The sequence below is a fragment of the Solanum pennellii genome, chromosome 5 (assembly GCF_001406875.1).
Source record: "Solanum pennellii chromosome 5, SPENNV200".
In the NCBI taxonomy this organism is placed as follows: Eukaryota; Viridiplantae; Streptophyta; class Magnoliopsida; order Solanales; family Solanaceae; genus Solanum; species Solanum pennellii.
In genome coordinates, this window is record NC_028641.1 from 37,520,141 (window position 1) to 37,540,458 (window position 20,318).

The window sequence follows — 20,318 nt, forward strand, 5'->3', positions numbered from 1 at the left end:
TTTAGAATTTAACTCCTCCTCCTCTCTCTCTCTCTCTTCCTATTAAGGGTTGTGAAAAATCTTAAAGCTATACTACGATTAATTTACACATCATGTGGCACCCAAGGGTGTGGCCAAGCGGTCAATGAAGTGGATTGAGTACAAGAGGTTTTAAGTTCAAATTCGAGTAGAGACAAAAACACTAGGTTATGTATCCTTTCGTGTTAATCACCATATAACAATTATGTCATTATTTATCATGCATAAACAATTGTTGCATTATGATCCCACGTAGCTAGTAAGCAATCAAATGACCCCACTGATTTTGTATTAATGTATAGAAGGGTCTACTATATTACTAGTGTTAAAATGTTTTGATATGATATTTCAATTAGTCATCTGGTATGAGTGGGTTGAAAGGAGGACGAACTTCACGAGAAATGATAGTGAGCATGGAAACTATTCAATTGCTTTGTCAGATACTACACAAAGCTTCTAAGAGATAAAGAAAATGGAGACTCAGTTAATATTTACATAAAATTATTGAGGAGGAACACATGTGGTCATGGAGGCTCTTTGCTAGACTAATAACACTATACCATAGAGGACCTTTAGCGGCAATAGTTATTGCCATAAATACATTTACCGGCATTTGATTAAATGTCATTGGATCCAATATCGCTAAAGCCTTTAGTGACATGTATTTCGGGTGCCGGTAAAAACCGTTATTATTTCCGCAAAAAGTAATTACTTTTAGCGGCCTTTACTATTGCCATTAATAGAAACTTTAGAAGCAAGCATATTTTGTGGCATTTGTCATTGCCGGGAAAGATAATAATTGCTCCTCAAGCAATTATTGTAATAACAAAAAACTGATCATAAATTCACCTTAATTCACATATTTAACCCTCTTTTATAACCTAAAAAATAAAATTCACAAGAGAAATAAGTCTCAAGGTAACAAAGAAAAATTACCAAACTCAAAACAATGTAATTCACTTAAAATAATAAGAACAAACAATCTCAATACATTCAATTTCTTATCTTGTAGCGGTAAAAAAACTGTGAATTATCAAAATAGAAAAAATGTGTTCAACAACAATGGATAAAAAAAAGGCAATTAAGCCAGTGTTTGTTCCCTAATGCAAAATGTGACATCTTTCTCGATCAGTATGTCATTCCTTGAACAAGCTCACCATTTGAATGAGTATGTCACTGTACACATATAGCAGTAGATGGTTAGATGACAAAAAATTGACATGCCAATTGCATATCTTACTCATTAAGAACTAGGTGACTATATTTCGAAATAGAAACACAATAGAAAAGCACCAACCATGGTCCCGTCATGTACCTCGTTCATATTTAATATTTCATATCACAATTAAGGAATCACTTGAATAGCAATATCCTGGTTAGCAAGAGGAATAAACTAAAGTAATGCCTTTTCAAATCCACCAAGCAATCCTGTATTTATATAACAGAGAACCTTAGGCCCGCCTATGTGGCGCCACCACAAACTAGGATTTCCTTTTAAATTATTTATTTCCAAAATTAGCCTCCCTCTCATTAAAAGTTGCGATCTTTTAAAAAAAAGTTGCGAATTTTTATGAAAAGTTGTGACTTAAACGAAGAATTGCGATTTTTATGAAGAGTTGCAACTTTAATAAAGAGTTGCGACTTTTATGAAGACTTGCAACAGTAATGAAGAGTTTCTACTATGAAGAGTTGCAACTTTAATGAAATTTTTTTACCTTTTCGATAAGGCACAATAAACATTTATTCAAGCTACCCTTTGAAGTCTATAAATAGAGGGATTTCCTCTAATTTTAAAACAACAAAAATTTCTGAACTTCTTCTTCTTTTGCACAATTATATATTTGTGTACTTTGCTCGAGTTGAGTGGCTCACTAACACCATTTTTCTTGTATCATGACACTTGTGAATAGAATGATTCTGTCCTAAGATGATCTATTCCTTTAAACCTCGGATACTAGAATGGAAAATTTTTCTTAAGGGGACAATGTCCATTCAGTGGGCCTGATGTTTTCCTTTATGTTTCATTTAATTATTACAGATCCTTATATGGTTTTCACAGTCATTAATTTATGCTTATGTTATTAATTTTTATTTTTGAGTACATGTTTTAAACTTTGTTGATCATGTTTATGCTTTTGATTATTATGTTGAGGTAAAGATATGTAAATCCAGAGTTTGATGTATTCATTAGACTATTGGTGTCATGTAGATTAGAATTCTTAAACTTGTAAAACAAAATGAGTTTGATCTTTATAGAGTTTTCAGTGGCTAAAAGATCAATGGGATGTCTAAGAAGGTACTTTAAGTGTTCAAAAGTTATGGTGGTTCCACACTACCTTGGTTCTTGATTAATTCAACTTTCTATCTTATTGAGACATTCAATCAATTAGTGATTTCCAAAAAATAAAGAAATGTAGTGGGATGGTAAGTATTGTACTCAACCTTAATCAAACGTTTGGGGTTCAAATGTTGGGTTGGAGTCAATCAATTACCCAAAGTAGGATGAATCTATATCAACCAAATATTCAAGAAATAATTATCTTCTTATAAATTTTAGAATGGAAGTTCCAAAAAATAAAGTTTCAACTATATTGATCGAAACATAAACAACAAAATATGGGTTTTTGGCTATCAAAGTAGTGTCATCGAGTGAGTATGATTTTTAATAAGGTATATGACAAGACACCTTTTAATCCAAATTATTTGAGCGACATACGTAATTTCATTGAACTTCAGGGGATGTGTTTTTATATTTTAATTAACTTATCAATTAGACAACTAATTATATAAGATGTATAATATTTAGATTATGTATGTAGAGGCCTTGAATAAGAGAAAATCTCTATTGATGAATCAAATGTTTGTACAAATTTTTAAAAATACAAATATAGACAATGAAACAATTACATATCTTTTCTTAAGACTTTGCTGATAAACGACTACAATAAAATGAAGAATTAATAACAAAATTCATAAACACTGAGAATCAAATTTTCTTCGTTTATGATTAAAAATACAATTCATCTCTTTTTTTGGATAAAATATTCTTGACCATTTATCATAGGGTTGTACCCTCTGAAAAGCATTTATATTAATACATGTTCAGAAGTTTATTATTGATGTAGTTCACCACTGCGCGAAGCGCGGGCAATTTACCTAGTTCATCTATAAGATGTTATGGAAAGTCTAAAGTAGTAGCGTTACTACACACTAACTCAAAAACTAATGTGCAGTAACATTTACCGTCAAGCAAAATCTCAGAAAATATTAATGATCTCATAGTAACTTTAACCAGTTGACTATACTCAAATGCTTGACATATGACTTGTTCAGAAAAACCCTTTGTTGGATTGGGTTTTAGGGCCTTACACACAACACAACAAATTTTATCAGTAAAAACTCAAGTTAGAATAATCTTCTGGACAATCAGAGCGTGTTTACTGTTAAGTTGATTGCAAATTTACTTTCAAATTGCAATCTCCAACAATAGATTCAGAATTATCACTTCAGTAAGGGATCTCTTTCATATCACATATCTGAATGACAAGTAAAAAGTTCGAGCTGTGTGATCCCTATAAAATAAATAACAAAGCACAATGAGTTCTATCATTTAAGTCTCAATTTAGAGTAATCTTCTGGACAGCCAGAGCTAGGTATTTAGTGTTAAGTTTCTTAAAAGCCATAACATCAAGATTATCTCAAGCATGATATGCAGAGAAAAACAATCCATAAAGCAACTTGAACGAGCCACCCCAACACACACATGACTATCAAAATCTGAACTTTCAACATACATTCAATAGAACATAGCAAATCAAACAAAACCCACAGGCCATAGCATCTTGCACATTTAAAGACATGATTTTGCAGAGACGACCACATTCCTACTATCATCTAGAAGGACTACAATGTGACATACAAAGACAATAGCCTCAAAATTCAGTATAACAAGGAAATAGATTTGGAGAAGACATACCTGTCTAGTAGTACTTTCATTGTTTTGTGGCCTGCTTCATTCCGTAGGAGCATATTGTACATGACTTGTGTCATCCATGATGATAGGAATCAAACAGTGTATTATCGCAATACGAAACGAGACCATTCCATTGATCCCTTGGTATCTGAGCTGGTCTATTTTTCATCAAGGCATCTTTGGTATTATATTTGGTCACTTACATCGCCTTCAAGTCGCATTTATAGTCCCTCCATTTTTTTATTGACTTTTTCACTAACTTTTCTCCGCATATCGGAATGGAGAACTTTTTCTGAAAAGATTGGTAAAAGTTAACCAGATAATATCATGTATAAGAAAGCAATGATACCTGTTAAGAATAATAATTTTATACCTTAACAAATTCCACCAACTTTGTCTTTTCTTTGTCATCAAACACTCACCAGTCATTTGCACTTAACGGTGTCAAATCTGGAGTTCTAACAAAGATCCCTAGAAAGCTTGCCAGCTTTGATCCCTCTTTTCCAATTGACTGATTACGACTATTAAATGACACAACAATTGTCTTCCCCGGTGGTAGATTCCAAACATCTTTTAATAAAGTAGGTCTACGAACTTTACTCGTCTATGGAGGACGTGAAAAAATTCAGAACTCACTTGTGACAGTCATTAGAGAAAGAATAGGTACAATGCAACAATCAAGTTAAATGGTTTAACAGAAGAAGACAGTAAGTTTGGTTTGGCAGTGTGACAGTAAAGGAAAATACACTGTTAATTCTGCTTACAGCGATCTTAATTCCTCCAACAATCAGATGGGTTGTTGGCAATGAAGATGGTTTGGAAAGTGAAAGTACCTTGCAAGGGAGCTTTTTCAAGTGTCTCTCAGCAAAAGAAAAGGAAATACAATCAAACGCCACACACATATATAAATAGAGTAAAAGAACATTCTTAAATACATCACACAATCCTAATTAGTCAGGGGAGATTTTACTGGTTATTCATTATATTGTTTCAATGCTCTTGCTCAGATCCTCCAACTTCTTCAACCGCATTTTCTCGCTTTCACCCATCAGTTGCACATACATCAATCAACATATAAGAATGTTTGTGAATATGAAGATCAATACAAAGTTCTTGTAAATTACAGTTACCTCCATCAATCTTGATATTAGCTGGATTTTTTGTTTTTCATTGAAGGCCTCAAGAGATTCTTTGTACTCTTTTTCCTGCATTCTACAAATCAAGATCCCTGGGTCCATATCATTTCGTTAACACTTCACAACCACATCTATGATTAACTAGACTCTGAGGATGTATTACTAGATTTGACTTATCATATTATGCACAATCTCACAAACTTAACGAAACGAGCTCCAACTCCTTCCAGAGAGAAAGAGAACAAAAAAAAAACAGCTAATGAAAAGGGACAAAAGATTATTATCCATGGTGTTGGAATGGGTGCGTCCACTAACAGTTAATGGACCAGGTCCCTTGACACAGTAAGAACAGAATGTAAGCACAGACAGTGATCAACATCTACTATACGTCAACGGACCAGGTCCGTTGACTCAGCAAGAAAAGTAGTTGAAACAAATGTAGAAAGTAAATAGCTGTAACTAAAATTTACACAACGATTTTACGTGGAAACCTCCTTGCTCAAGGGAGTAAAACCACGACCTATTGCATAGGATTTTTAACCATCTTCACTAATCTTCTCAAGCAAAAGTGAAAGCCGGTTACAAACAATGTGAGGAAAAGTTATTAATCTTACAGTCAAGTAATCTACCTATTACTTGAAGAGCTTAAGCGGATACAACACCGCCCACTAATCTATCACCCCTAGATAACTTAGACTTTGCTAAGCGGATACCACACCGACCACTAAACCACCTAACTCTAGATGACTTAGAATTTGGCTAAGCAACAAAACAATGTTGCCCACTAAATCAGTTAAACTTAAATGATTTAGATTTTTACAAACCTGAACCAAATATCTGAATCCTTTATAAATTAGAAACATATTTACAATGTAAGAATGTAAGATATAATCCTATGACAAATATATAGCTTGCAGCTTTATCTGGTCCCTGTTGCTCTTAGGATGATACTTCTTGAAGATGGACTTTGCTTTTTGAGCTTTTGGATTTTCCGAAAATCTAAAACTTTGTTTTCCAAAACTTGTGTTTGTGTTGTTGGAGAATAGAATATATTCAAATGAACACAAACCCTTGGGACGAGGCTATTGGATGAGAGTCTGCTGTTATGATAAGCTATGCACCAACCCCTCAGAGTTGGCAGCTTTTGACAGTTGTCTTTTCGTCCTTTTCTTATGCGCAAACTTCTGGAGACCAGGTCCCTTGCTGCGTTCTTTGATGCTTGAGTTCTTGACAAAGGCTTGCCGCTCTCTCTCTTCTTCAATGAATGAACTTAATATGTTGTTTGTCATGTTGAAAGTATCAACCATAAAGAGTTATTAGTTGTTGGATAAAAACCCTCTTCCATTCTGATTGGTTCAGTACGCTGGCGCCTCACCTGCCACTGACAGGTTAACTTTATAGCTGTACACCATTATGTATCAGATGTAGAGAACTCTGCCAGGGACCAGGTCCCTGCATTTGAGAGATACTAAAACATATAATCTCGTCCGCTCTCCTTATTGGTGTAGGACGCTGGACTTTTCACCTACAACCTAACATGACAACTTTTACGGCTTTACCCCATTTATATCTGGACGAGAGCACTCTAACAGGGACCAGATCCCCTCATTTGTGAGGATCATCAAAACACCTAGAATATAACATTTTCCCTCTTTTTGATGATAGAACACAAATATACCTCACACTGAGTTTATCATTCATCTCACTGTCAGCAACTCCAATAAAAAGAATCTGGTTCCTTGTTAGATCAATAAGTTTTTAAAATAATCAAAACTTCATATCAAGTTTGAGCTAACATCTTAAACTCATCTTCAAACTAACACATGGAAAGGAAAATTTGTGAACAAGAATTCAAGAAGATAATTGCACATATATTTTACCTTCTTCTGCCAGGTCTGTCCCAGGAGTTTTAACTGCTTGAGTTGAATACCCTGGTGCTACTAATGGCCATATTTCTTTTTGAAATTAGCTCTTGCTCTATATCGTGACTTATCAGAAAAAGAAAATGGTACACATAGAGCATGTAATAAAACATAGGAATAAGCGTTGAGATTGAAAACTAGTGCATGAATTGTAGTATTTAGCAGCAATTCTTACTACACTAGTTGTTCTCTAATTCATCCTAAAGGGAGGAGACACGAAATTGGAATCTACATGTAGAGGTTGTACACCAGCTTGGTTTTCAGGTTGAATTGTGTGTGTCTTTATTATGCCTCTTAAAACGCTCTATTATCTCCTTTGTGGTACACAATTCTCCCTGTTACTCTTTTTCCCTTATTTTTGAATAGTAAAACCACAACTTAGCTCTACTCATTACATGTTAATTCTTCCATTATCTCTTTAATTCACAGTACATGTCTCTAGAAACTACACACACTACTTATCCTCCTACATTACGATTTCATAATCATACACAAAACATCCATATAAGTAAAAGCATAATCTGTAAAAGAAAAGCATAAAATAGAAAACAATTGCATTTAGCATTACACACTGCTGCAGCAGATACCTAGCTAACTGAAATACAACAAATGAAAATATAAAGCAAAATCTAATACAAGTAGGACTTGTATCAGCTTGCGGAAATTATGTTGAAGGAAGGGATAGAGCTTGATTTTTGGGTTAGGCGGCTTAGCACAACACACGATGCACAAAATACAACTCTCACAGAAAACTACTCTACACTGCAATCCTCATATATCACAATTTGATTACTGATACACAAAACAGTCAGTATTGTCCATTCACATACAAAAGAATCAGAGCGCATCGGCTTACCATTAGGTGGTGACTAAGGGCGATAAATATATGGCGGACGAAGGATACGGAGATGGAAACTACGAAGTTGAAGACTAAGAAGATGAAACTTCAGATCAATTTTGTGAATCTCGGAGCTGTCCTTCGGATGGGAATGGAGAAAGAGAGATCGAGCATTTTGGGATTTTAAAATTTTGTGGATGAAAAAGGTCTTAGCTTTATTGAATGAAAACGAATTGAACTTTTTTATCAGATATTTAATATTTAATGTAATTGTCAATAAAGAGTTCATTTTTAATATTTAAATGTCAATTGTCCCTAAAAGAGGAAACTGAGATTTCCAAGATAGCCTTTGAGCTAAGTTTTGAAAAATTATCTCAAACCAAAGAAAGAAGTTATGTTTTTAAACATAAAGATCTAGTATATTTTGGGAGTAGTCTTGAGCACCGATACGTGGGATTGTTCAGAAAACTCCGAGCCGATATAAACCATGTAGCCACCATGGGTAGAAAAAGGTTCATACTTTTTAGGTAATTTCTAAAGTGCTTTTTAGCATAGACCAGTGGATCTACTTAGTAGTTCAGATTCTATACTCATGACAAGGTATAGATCGGTCCTGTAAGCATGAGGCAAAACGCTATATCATCAAGATAGCTCTAAGTGATGGTTGCCGATTAGAGGAACTCCTACAACAATATTTTGTATTTTATATACATAAAGAAATATTTGTATTTTCATATTCAAACAGAATTCATATTGTATCTTGCATACATAGAGAGTTATTATTGTATTTTTAATTATGGAGAATTGAAAACCATGTTTAAAGCTTTTCTTTATACTGCATTTATTTACACTATTTTATATTAAAATCAATTTTGTTATGTTGAGTTGAGCCAGGTAAGTATTTCACTCAGATTCTTTTCAAGCCTATGTTATATTTAGCATTTAGACTCGCATACTTGTACATTCAATGTACTAATGTTAGTTGGTTTGCATCGTCTTATGATGCAGAGGCAGGTAATGAGGTCAGGATCCAGTGCATCGCTGATCCAGTTGAGCCTCCTTCCTTTAAGAGGATCCTTTTTCATTGATTTAATAATTAGTCAGTTCATTAGGAAGTCATGGGCCTGTCCCAACATCCACCTCACTTGTTTTAGAGGCTTCATAGATAGTTAGTCAGATGTTAGTTCATTCTTCATTATCTTGTTACTGGCTAATGTTCATATTTGAGTTTCCACTTTGGCTAAGTTAAATGTTTATTTTTAAAACATTATGAGCTCAGTTTGTGACAATTAAATTTTTTAGCATTTGAATTCCTTTCTTATTACTTAAAGTCTTTAACTGAGTAAGTAAGTCAAACCAAGGGTTCGCTTTGGGCAAACAATGGTTCTCGAATGTCTGTCCCGCCAAGAATATATGCTCGAAGCATGACACCCTCCCCCCTCCTTATTTTTTCCTTTTCACTTTCCATTACTTTTAATTTAGAGAAGAGTTTCTTTCTCTTGTGCTTGGTTGCACTTCATTAAATCAACAACGCCTCTTTAAATCTTTCCTCCTAGCATATTGTTCATGTATGTCATTAATCCGAGTTTTTTTGACGTGATCATTGGCTAGACAAGCAACATATATGGATCATAATCACGTGTCGAAAGTGGAAACTCGAAGATCATCTACCAGGACCATAGAAACATTAATGCCAATTTGAAAGAAAATATTTTATTTATAATCTCTTGTATTTCACTACGTACAGATATTTAATAAGACTCATCTATTTATAATAGTAAAACCTAAGTAATATAGGATTAGGAACTTCTCTGATAATCCTAATTAACCGTAGATATGTAATATCATAAACAACAAATCTCAAACAACTAAGAATTCCTACTCCAACATTGGATTATTATTCCAACAGGCAGCCTTTTATTCCTAATACGAAGATTTCTTACTTTGTATGCGTCTATCTTACTAGATACAATAAATGAAGTTAATGTCCAAAACACATAAGAGTTAGCTTTCTTCAATCTAGACCCCTCTATACCAAAGGTATCAGTTACTTGATTTTCTTACCTATATCGATATGTTGCACCAGAGGGTTCCTAAGTTTGAGTATCAGTTCCCTTCAATCAAACAAAATATTAGAGTAAGATGGATGATCATTTTCTAGACAGTGAACGATATCTAGACTGTCTTCATTAATTTGAAGTAGCGTTAGATTTTAGGCTAGTGCAATAGCAAAATCTTTATGAAGAGCCAATAGTTTAGAAATAATATTTTTTGCTTCATATATATTTCCCATTAAACCTACTACCCAATTACCATATTTGTCTCTTATTACTCCTCCTATTTCGCTTGATTTACTCGAGGTAGAATCACCATTTAGTCATACCATATGTTTGGAGATTTCATTTTAAATACCTTATTATAGGCTTTCCTATATTGTTCCTTTGGTTCGTGACTGAGAAAATTTTGATGACATGTATGTATGGAATATTAGCATTTATTTTCCCTTTTCTATTGATCTGGTAGTTATTATTTCTAGGCACCAAAAGAAGAAGAATAATCAAAGAAAATTAATTTCAAGTGCAATGCAACATTAGTACTCTTGCACCTCTCAGTTCACAACTCATAACACCGGTGAAATGGTTGAATTCATTACATTTAGTTCTTTAGTAAGATACCTTCTATTTCTGCCATTACTATTTGTAGTTTTTTTCCCACTATATAGCAGTCGAATTCAAATACATTAATCAATCTTCTTATGAACTGTGTTACATTCATGAAAGTTTATTTTCTCCTATTTCATGAATCTTAATCATTTACTGTAAGTCATAATTATTCATGTAACTATTGTAATTTTTTTGCTATTTCGGTGACTTTTTTTTTAACCGGGTTAAAAGTTACAGTAAGAATAGCTGAAAATTGATCTTCTATTTTTTCCTTTTCTACAGGTTTCTTCATATAGCTTTTGGAATAATTACTTGTGGGTTGTGCTTTATTTTGATAACACACAACAAAAAATATGTAATAACTAATACGAAACAAAATGTGAAGTTTGTTAAAAGAATCAAACAGATTGTTCTATTGCTTGCCATAGTTTAGTATATTTTTTTTATTGTTTTATCTTAGGTACTGATATTTGTATGTTATTGCACTCTTCCAAGAATATTAGTATAGAGACAATTAGTCCACTTCTTTAATCGCAAGTTGACTAATTTGTCATACTTTTTCCTCTCTTTTTTGGCCTAACAAAATAATTTTATCGGCAATAATTACGCATATTAACAAAGAGTGCTAGAGACTCTGCCGATATTAATTGTGTAAAATCTTGAAATTTAAAATAATTTGGAAGAACCTAAGAACAGGAAATAGTCATTTTTGGAAATAATTAAAAATCTGAAAAGTTACTTAATTTAGAAAAAGTGAATTTTTGGTAAATTTCAAAAGGTCATAACTTCTAACTCATGATTATGATATGGTTGAAGAGCTCTTTGAATGATCTTTCCAACGGCGGCGAGTTTGTGTGATTCCGAGTTCGAATGAGTAAGTTATCCCCTTTTGATGTTGGAATGTTTGATTAAGGAAAGTATAAATCCGGATTTTTGAAAGGTAATTTAGTATTTTCCTTGCCTAATTATTGTAATTTATTTTAGGAGTTTATTTGGGGTTAAGTTATATTTTAGTCAGTTTTAGAAAGTAAATTTCATGCTAGAGCTTGGAGAAAGTAGAAAAGAGGAGAAAGGGAAGAATGTTTGAGATCCGTTTAAGTTTCGTTGAGATTAGCTTGTGGATTTTTTGTCGGGGTGATCACTACAAAGGTATGTGAGATCACAAAGATTTAGGTTAGTTCACCCACGCGCCAATCATGATTCAATTTCAGCGAAGTTATTAGATTTGAAAGTAAATCCTTGAATTCTTGATAAATTTCGTTTGAGTTCTTCTTTATTGTGTTGATTGGATTTCCTTGAGATCGGTTCATGTTTTTAGCTGTGTTTTTTTAGTAGAAACTGATATCATTTGATGGTATAAATGATTCTAAGTATTTGGAGAAAGAAACCATGAAGTTTGGAGGGCTTAAAGATGAAAAACGAAGAAGTAACTTTCGTTGGGCAAATCTGGTACCTAGGGGCACGTCGCAGAGCTAGTTCCCAGTTTTGAGAAAAATCGTTTCACATAGAAGAGAGGTCACGGACCTTTCAACCTCAAAAGTTATTTTTGAAACCAAAATTTCAATGCTTCTTCGCGTCGCGGACCCATCCTTATATTTCTATTTTTTATATTTTCTCATGTTTAGGTATCTAAAATTATTTCTATACATCATGAGATCATTCCTATTGCAAATCACGATCCTTGAATCCATAATTCAATTCAAGGAAAGTTAAGAGTGAAGTAAAGAAGTCAAGATAAGTTCTTAAGGATTTCATAAGTCTTTCACAAACGTTTTAACTTTGTTTTAAGACTTAAGTTTCAAGTTAAGCAAAGAGTTCAGATTTGAAGTTCATTTCTTCAAAGAAGTATATGAGAACTAAGTATTCTCTAGAAGTTTAAAAGTTTTTCACATTTATATAAGAATGGAAACTGAGATATTCAAAGAGCCTTTAGCTAGTTTTCAGAAAAGAGGATATTCTTTCATAATAAAGCAAGAAGGGCGATTATGATTTCCGAGGTAGCCTTTTTTAGCATTAAACTCAAATCACAGAAGGATGTATATTTTTAAAACATAAGAGCTAAGATAATATTTTTTGAAGTAGTATTGAGCACCAATATCGGGGAGAGTTCAGACAACTCACAACCCCCATAAACCATGTAGCCACCATGGGTAGAAAATGGTCATACTTTTTACATGATTCCTTTAGCGCTTTTTAGCATAGACTAGTGGATCCACTTGAAAGTTCAGGTTCTATACGTATGGCAAGGTATAGGACGATCCTGGATACTTGAGGCAAAACGTTGTATCATCACTATAGCTCTTATGTGATGATTGTCGGTTAGAGAAACTCTCACATAAGTAATTGCATTATTATAGACATAATTTATTTGTATATTTACATACATCTCAGAGTTTTATTGTATCTTTGCATACATACAAAGCTGATATCATGTTTAAATAGATTTTCTTTATATTGCACTTGCTTTAAAATCGCTTTATATTGAAATGAGTTCAGTTGAGTCAGGTAAGTTATTCAAATTGCTTTCAAGCCTATGTTGTGTTAGCATTCCAACTCGCATGTTCGTACATTTAATGTACAGATTCCAGTTGCTCTACATCTTATTATGATACAGACATAGGTTAGTAGGATTGACAGCCAGTGCATCGTTGATTCAGTAAGCATTTCAGAGGACTCCTTTTGTTGCTTTCAATTTTATTTTCAGTTCATTAGTATGTTGTGGGGTTTGTTCCAACATCCATCTATGTTGTTTTAGAGTCTTCAGAGATAGTAAGATAATTAGGTATGAGTCTTTTAGCTTTGTATTTTAAATTTTTTGCTATGAGACTTGAGTATCCATTTTGGGCTAGTTTGAATGCTTTCTTTAAAGATATTCCAAAAATTTTCATAACTTCTTTATTTGAGGTTATCTCTGATATTTTTCATTGAGTAAGTAATCCAGACCAAGAGTTCGCTTGGGGCAATAATGGTTCTCGAGTCGCATTCCAGCCGAGGGTGTAGGCTTGGGGCGTGACAAACTAATTGTCATTAGAATGTCTCAATAGAATTTAGGGACATTTATAGAGAGTACTTATTGCCTTTGAATATACATATTAGTGACAATTGAACTACTAATTTTCATTTAAGATCATTTTTGTCGTAGTGATAACTCTTTCTTTTGACTTCTTTCAATTGATTTTGTGAACTGTAAACTTGGATACAACTTGAGAGACTATCTTTTTGAAAAATATGTTAAGCAACATATTTTTCTTCTTGGTTGTTAGGAAAGTAAGATCGTCTTTGTTATTATTATTTGTGGATATTTGTGAGCTCAAGTGCTCATAAACTTATGGTGTGAGATTTTAATATGTTATATATCAAAATTTAGATTTAGAATATTCAGTCATGTTTCCTTTAGATGCCACCTACTGCTTGGTTGATCATTGCATTAATTTTTTGTTACTACATACTATAACCATAACAAGAACTAGGATTGAATTCAAAATAAATTGGTACCGTTGATATGAAACCTAAGCAATAACAATAACTATTCTAGACAATGAGAATTTTTTTTTATGATATTAACAATTTTAGGGTCATTTTTAACATATACATGATACAACATACTATAATAAAAAAAATAATATTGATGGAGGTTCATAAGAAAGAAGTCGAAGGCCCTTCATTTGCATTTTGTTAATTATGTTCTTATAGGAACGTGATGTTCCACTTTACTTTGGAGTGTTGTTGTTTGAAGCTTTTTGATGTCTTCTTTATAATTCTTATATTGTTCTTTATAACTTCAAATTTTTGACCAACTATTTTCGTGGAGATTTTCTTAAATTTCTTTCTTATACATAAAATCTCCTTATTACTCATTCACTGTAAGATTTGGAGAAACCTTTGTCTTAAGATAAAATATTCTTGACAATGTAGTGTATGTATCAACAATACGAATATAATCAAATTATCACATGTAAGAAAGTAAAATAGTTCAATCCCGTGTGAATCACAGGTAACTTATCGTGTGTGCATTGCCCTTTTATATAAGCCAACAAAAAAAGACTAACACTGCAATACTTATTTGTACAATATGTTGCGTGAGTTGTACTATGAATGTGGACCTATTTTAGTGGCATTTTGTCTTTAAATGATCTATATGCTTAACACGTGTATTCCAACCTTCACTTTTTCTCTCTCCGGCTTTCTGCCCTTTTCCCTCTTAAAATTTGCTTTGTCCGCTCTTAGTTTTCCTCACTTTCTCATCATCTTCTTCAATGAGCGGTGAAATCTACTGGACATCATAAGTCTTTTTTTTGTTTTATACCCTATTTTATTGATTGTATGTTCGATTATTTTGATATTGATTTTCAATTCCGATATAGGTGTATCCCCTGGATTCAACAAGCTCTACTAGTAAAAAGCAAGGAGCTAGAAACTAACAAAGATTTTTTTACGATTAAACCCAACACAATAGAATATTAGGACGAAGAAGAATTAATCTATATTTTCTCCTCTTCTTCTCCACAAGAACTCATGAGAAATATATAGCTAAGAATAAGTAAACTACTGACGTATCAACAAAAGTTACAAATATGAGAATAAATGTCATCAATACATTGATGACATTTATTTTGGGCAATTGAAGACTCCTAATTTTGGTCAAAGGGAAACATTGCAACATCCATATTTTTGACCAACAATATCAATATAATTGCCAATAATGTAATGTTATTTATACAGAGGAAATATTAATAAAATAATATTATCTTCCAAATATAACAAGATATAAAATAGTTCATATATATATATATATATATATATATATTTCCAAGATGTCCTACTCTCAATTTTTCAGTCTTGAATTCAATTATATGAGGAAACCAGAAATTTTTATTAGTCACGCATAACTACCCTTTGAGATATTTGTTATCTGGTGTACTATTTTTTTTCTATTCCTCACTATATGAAATTTTTTTAAAATTTATTGATGCCTCTTGCTTTCATCATTTTATTGATTTTCATACTGTAATCTTTTAACACTTCTTATCGTGCTGGACCAATAGAGTGATAAAGTTTCAGTTGCGAGGTTCAGTTGATCTTTAGGTAATTGAATTGTGTATTTGATTTGAAGCATTCTCCACATCTTTTTCATACATGTAAGAGAAAAACATAAAATTACTAAGAAGAGTTAGATGTTTGATACGGTTAGCACCTATAATTTATGATATTATTTCAATTTCATTTGGTCATATTTTGCTAGCACTATTCAACTGTAAGTAGTTTAGCTTATCATTTATTTTGAGGCATTTTTTTTTAAAAAAATGAATAGCAAGAGGACCAACCAAATGGATGTAATTCTCTGGAAATGTATTGCAACAACGGTTCACAGGTATATCTTTTATGGTATTGTTATATCAAAAGGTATGTTCGGAATTTTTTTCCAGGTAATTATTTGTCCAATGCTCTCAAATGGTTCTTGCTTCACACTGCCTCTGATGATATCAACATTCGTGCATTTACCTTGTAATTTTGTCACATTTGAATTTATAGTTCTCATATATAATCATGACGGACAAGAGAGTTATTGAGGTAGCTACCTTGTCTTTTTGAGAGAAAGTGCATGGAGCAAGTCATTCCAAAGAAATATTACACTCTTTTGTGCTACGGATGCAAAGCTTCTTGCCACCACGTTCGTGAACCTCAAGAACTTTTCGTTTAGCTGTAAACTCAAAATACATATTCAAAGCTTCTTGTCACCTTTGAGACACAAATTTGCAGAGTGGTCTATCATTTTTGAGCTCCCTTCTGACATCTAACCATCTAATGTTGTAAGAACACCTTTGGTGCATCGTAACTCAAAGGTTTAATTTTTTGTTTTTGCTTCTCTATCAAAGAGACTTGTAATGCAAATCATAGCATATCGAATCATTCAGTCATTCCTTCTAGATACTATTAGAATATTATTTAAACATGTTATGTAATCAACATGTTGCACGGGTCACATAGAGAGAGATATTTTCATGTTATTTTTTAAAGTAATTTTTTCATCTTAATAATTTTTAAATAATACATATATTATTTATATGATTATACATAAAATTGTTAGTTTTTATAAATATTCGAAAAAAATCTCACAAAGATTTGTTTCTTAATTAAATGTTTTTATTTAGTTTTGTTTAATTAAAAATATATTTTATATTAATTCATTTATATTTAAGTTAATAATTTTATGTTGTTAAAATTAATAAGCTTATTAATTAATTAGTATTAATTTGTCCTATGCGTTGAATTCTCTAATTAACTCAATATGGCTATACTGTCAAAATTTCAATCCAAATAGTCATCTTCCTTTTATTTACACTCTTAACTCTCCATCATCATCTTCTTATTCTCCCAAAGAAACATTGAAGATTTAGCAGAAGAAAGAAGAAAACGAATAAGAAAGAAGGGGAACAAAGATCTCAGACAACTTTCAGAAAACCTAGATCCTTCAATACTTATTTGAATATGACATGGAGTAATCTCAACCTCTCATCAGAAACGAGACGGGTCAAATGTGAACCGTTGGACTGATCAGTCTAGAATAATGGACTCACATGTCAGCCATGTGATGGAATAATAGTTTGTTACATATGGTTAGGTTCTTTACAAATTAGAAGGTGACAGGTGTATATTGTTATCGCTTTTTTTTTGTTTTATTCAATATTTATGCTTGTATATATACATGGTATTAGATATGAATAGACATTCAGAAATTTTCCCAAAAAACTCTACAATTTTTTTCACCTTTATGGAGCATTCTGGTGCCTCTTCTTCCTTCTCTAGAGATCAAATGACTCATATTTTCAATCTGTTCATAATTGTACAATATCAGTAAAAATCCAGCTCTTCTACCTTATCCAAGGTATTTAATTTCAAATTCCATTGCAATTTCCATTAAGATTTTCCCCCAATTTTGACCTAATCTTCCTTCTATAACCCCTCCCCCTCACTGTTTAGAGAAGTCTTTTGGAAGAGGGAAACAAAATTTTCATTCAAGACGAAGAACACACTCATAATTTGTCAACATCTATTCTAAGAAGCGAGGTTTGTGGGTTTTAGATTTTGTTTGGGATTCAAAAGCTTTCTCAGGCGAAGCTCTGCGTTCGTGCTAGTTAAATATATCCCTCTCTTCTCGTTGTCTCCTGCTCGCTGCTCTACAAATGGCTATTTCTTTGACTTAAGTTATTTGTTGAGTTTCCGTATAATCTTTTTTGTCTTAATTGTGATTGCTTAAAATTCAGAATCTAGCCTTTGAAATCTTGTGTTAGCTGTAGATTAACCTGTTTAATTTAAATTTGCTAGCTTGAAATGGAAGTTGAATCAACCAACTATATGTTCTACAAAGCACAAGCAAATCTAAATTAAATGAAATGACTAATCTAGATTTTTTGCGTTCTTGTAATTTCCTCTCAACAATGGTTGTTTTCTTGCATTGTTTGTCATGCACTGATGTGCTGAATTTGATGATCTTTGCCAATTATGTAATAAAGGTTCAAATATAGATAGTTACCTTTTACAGTTTATTACTTCAATTTTGTCATAAGCTTTGTTGGACAACAAGACCCTCTATTTATTTCCCATCGTATAGATTTTAACATGATTACTTCATGTCTTTGTTATTTAAATTTAATATTTACATAGTCAAATTATCTCTCCGTTCCCTTTACAAAAGTTTATTCTTTTTCTATGCATAAACTCCCTCTGATTGAGTTCATTGGACATCTTTCCTCTTCTTGCATTTCGGGTTCGGTTGAAACCCAACACCCCTCTTTGAGTCAGCCTCACCACTCCTTCAAAGAAAAAGGAAAGCAAATCTAGAGGTTTCAGAAGCTAAAGTACATAAGATGTTCAGTAGATACAGATTTATACAAGCAATGCATACACAAAGGAAATAGGCTAAACCCATAAATTTCAGCAGTACAAAAATGGGCTTAAAAAGCCTAAATGAGGCAGCTTCATTATAATTTAGGTAAAGTTGAAGAATGAGCCTATTAGTTCAGCAATCTAAACTTGGGTAACTATCCACTTTTACTCTCTCCTCTACTCCACATTTCTATTATTCTTATTTTGTATTAACTCTAACTTTATTTGTTTTAGATTAATTAAATTTTCTTGAAGATGAACCAAAATTCGTTTGTATTGATTTAGACTAATGTTACAGCGTTTATTTTTTTCTTTTTTTAAATCAACTTTTCCCTTAAATAACTTTAAAATATTTTTACCTTAATTATTTTTTAAGTTGCTCAAATAGTTTTCAAATCACCAGATAGCTGTGTGTTAGCGGACATTTCAAGTGTTTTAAAACCTTCTTGAAGTGTAAATAAGAACCCTATACCTTTTTCTCTAAAATAATTTAGACATAATTTTACTGAAGTCTTTAGAGTGAAGTTTTCTAAATTTCCTTAAAAGATCAAGTGACGACTCTATTTCTATGTATTATTTTCTTAAATTGTTTTCCAAGTAAAATCGTGACATAACACTAATGGTCGGGAAAAATTGTAGAATGGAGTTATGCCTAAAATGATCCTTATGTATGAATTGTCCATTTTCTATTTTATAAACATATTCATTATTTTATTTTTTGTATGAGTATCTTTCACAACGAAAGATAAAAAATTCAAGATATATTTTAATTTTATTCTAATATATAATTTGCCAAAACATATGCTTATGCAAAACAAATTTATCACTTGGTACCAACAAGTTTTCCTTCTTTTTTGTTTGTAATTAATAATTCTTTTTAGAAGTAAGAACTGAATTAGTGAGGAGTCAAAGAGTTTTCGTTCTTATTTTAATTTGGTTTCTTTGTTCGCAGTGAAAGTTGTATAGTTCATGTTAATTAGTGAAACTACTTCTATTATTATCACTATTTTCTAGTTTTGTCTCAAAGGATTGATATATTTTTAAAATTATTTGCTATGCTTCCATCGAAATGAATTATGTATTAGATTGTAGTTAATATTTGCTGACTTTCATTTATCATTTGATATTTCATTTAGGAAATGTCTTTATTTCTTTCTCTTTTGTATTATCCTCTTTATTTTCACCTTCTCCTCTTTCACCATCGACAAGATTCAACTATCGTCAGAACTATTGTTGCCAAAATGTGTGGTCAGTACTGAACTGAACCATTCCATATATGTCTAGTAAAGATCAGATAGGGCGACTTCGAGTAATTCCCTTGACTTTTAGCAATTGCTGACGACCTCGAGCCATTTATGGCAACCTATAAGATATAGACATAAATATTGCAACTAAATTCTAAATAAGATATAGACAGGCTATGATATAAAATCACTAACACATTGTTAAAAGAGAAGGATCAAGAGAATATCGAGATAGACCTCGTAGAACTGTTGGATTTAAAGATAGCAAGAAAATTAAATTTGGGTGTCATCTGAATTACTAGATGTTGCCAGAAGTCTAAGGAGGTCGCAAAAATGGTTGGAAATCGAGGTCGCCATAAATGGCTAGAGGTAGCCCAAAATGGGCCAAGGATGCTGGAAATGATTGGAAGTCGCCCTATTTGGTCTTTACTGGATTGATCCGGCACGGATCTTTACTAACCACACTTTTTGGAAACAACCATTCCCACGATCGTTGGATTTTGTTGGTGGTAGAGGGTACATAATGCAAAACACAAAGAGGATAATACATGAGGGAAAGAGATCCAAGATTGTCTTAATGAAATAGCAGATGATTAAAAGAAAATCAACAAATATTGACTATAGTCTAATAAAGAAT

General features: G+C 32.4%; 1 long non-coding RNA gene across 2 annotated transcripts; it reads right to left on the bottom strand.

Annotated features, from left to right (window-relative positions):
• Positions 1-959: 959 nt before the first annotated feature.
• On the bottom strand, positions 960-8,119 carry LOC114077255. 2 transcript variants are annotated; one of them, XR_003578321.1, is made up of 3 exons: positions 4,365-8,119; positions 3,995-4,283; positions 1,005-1,194 (listed from the first exon to the last, which is right to left on the bottom strand). It is a non-coding gene; the product is annotated as an uncharacterized LOC114077255 (long non-coding RNA). The 2 variants fall into 2 exon arrangements; XR_003578320.1 differs by having other exon boundaries at positions 960-1,194; positions 3,995-8,119.
• Between the last annotated feature and the right edge of the window lie 12,199 nt (positions 8,120-20,318).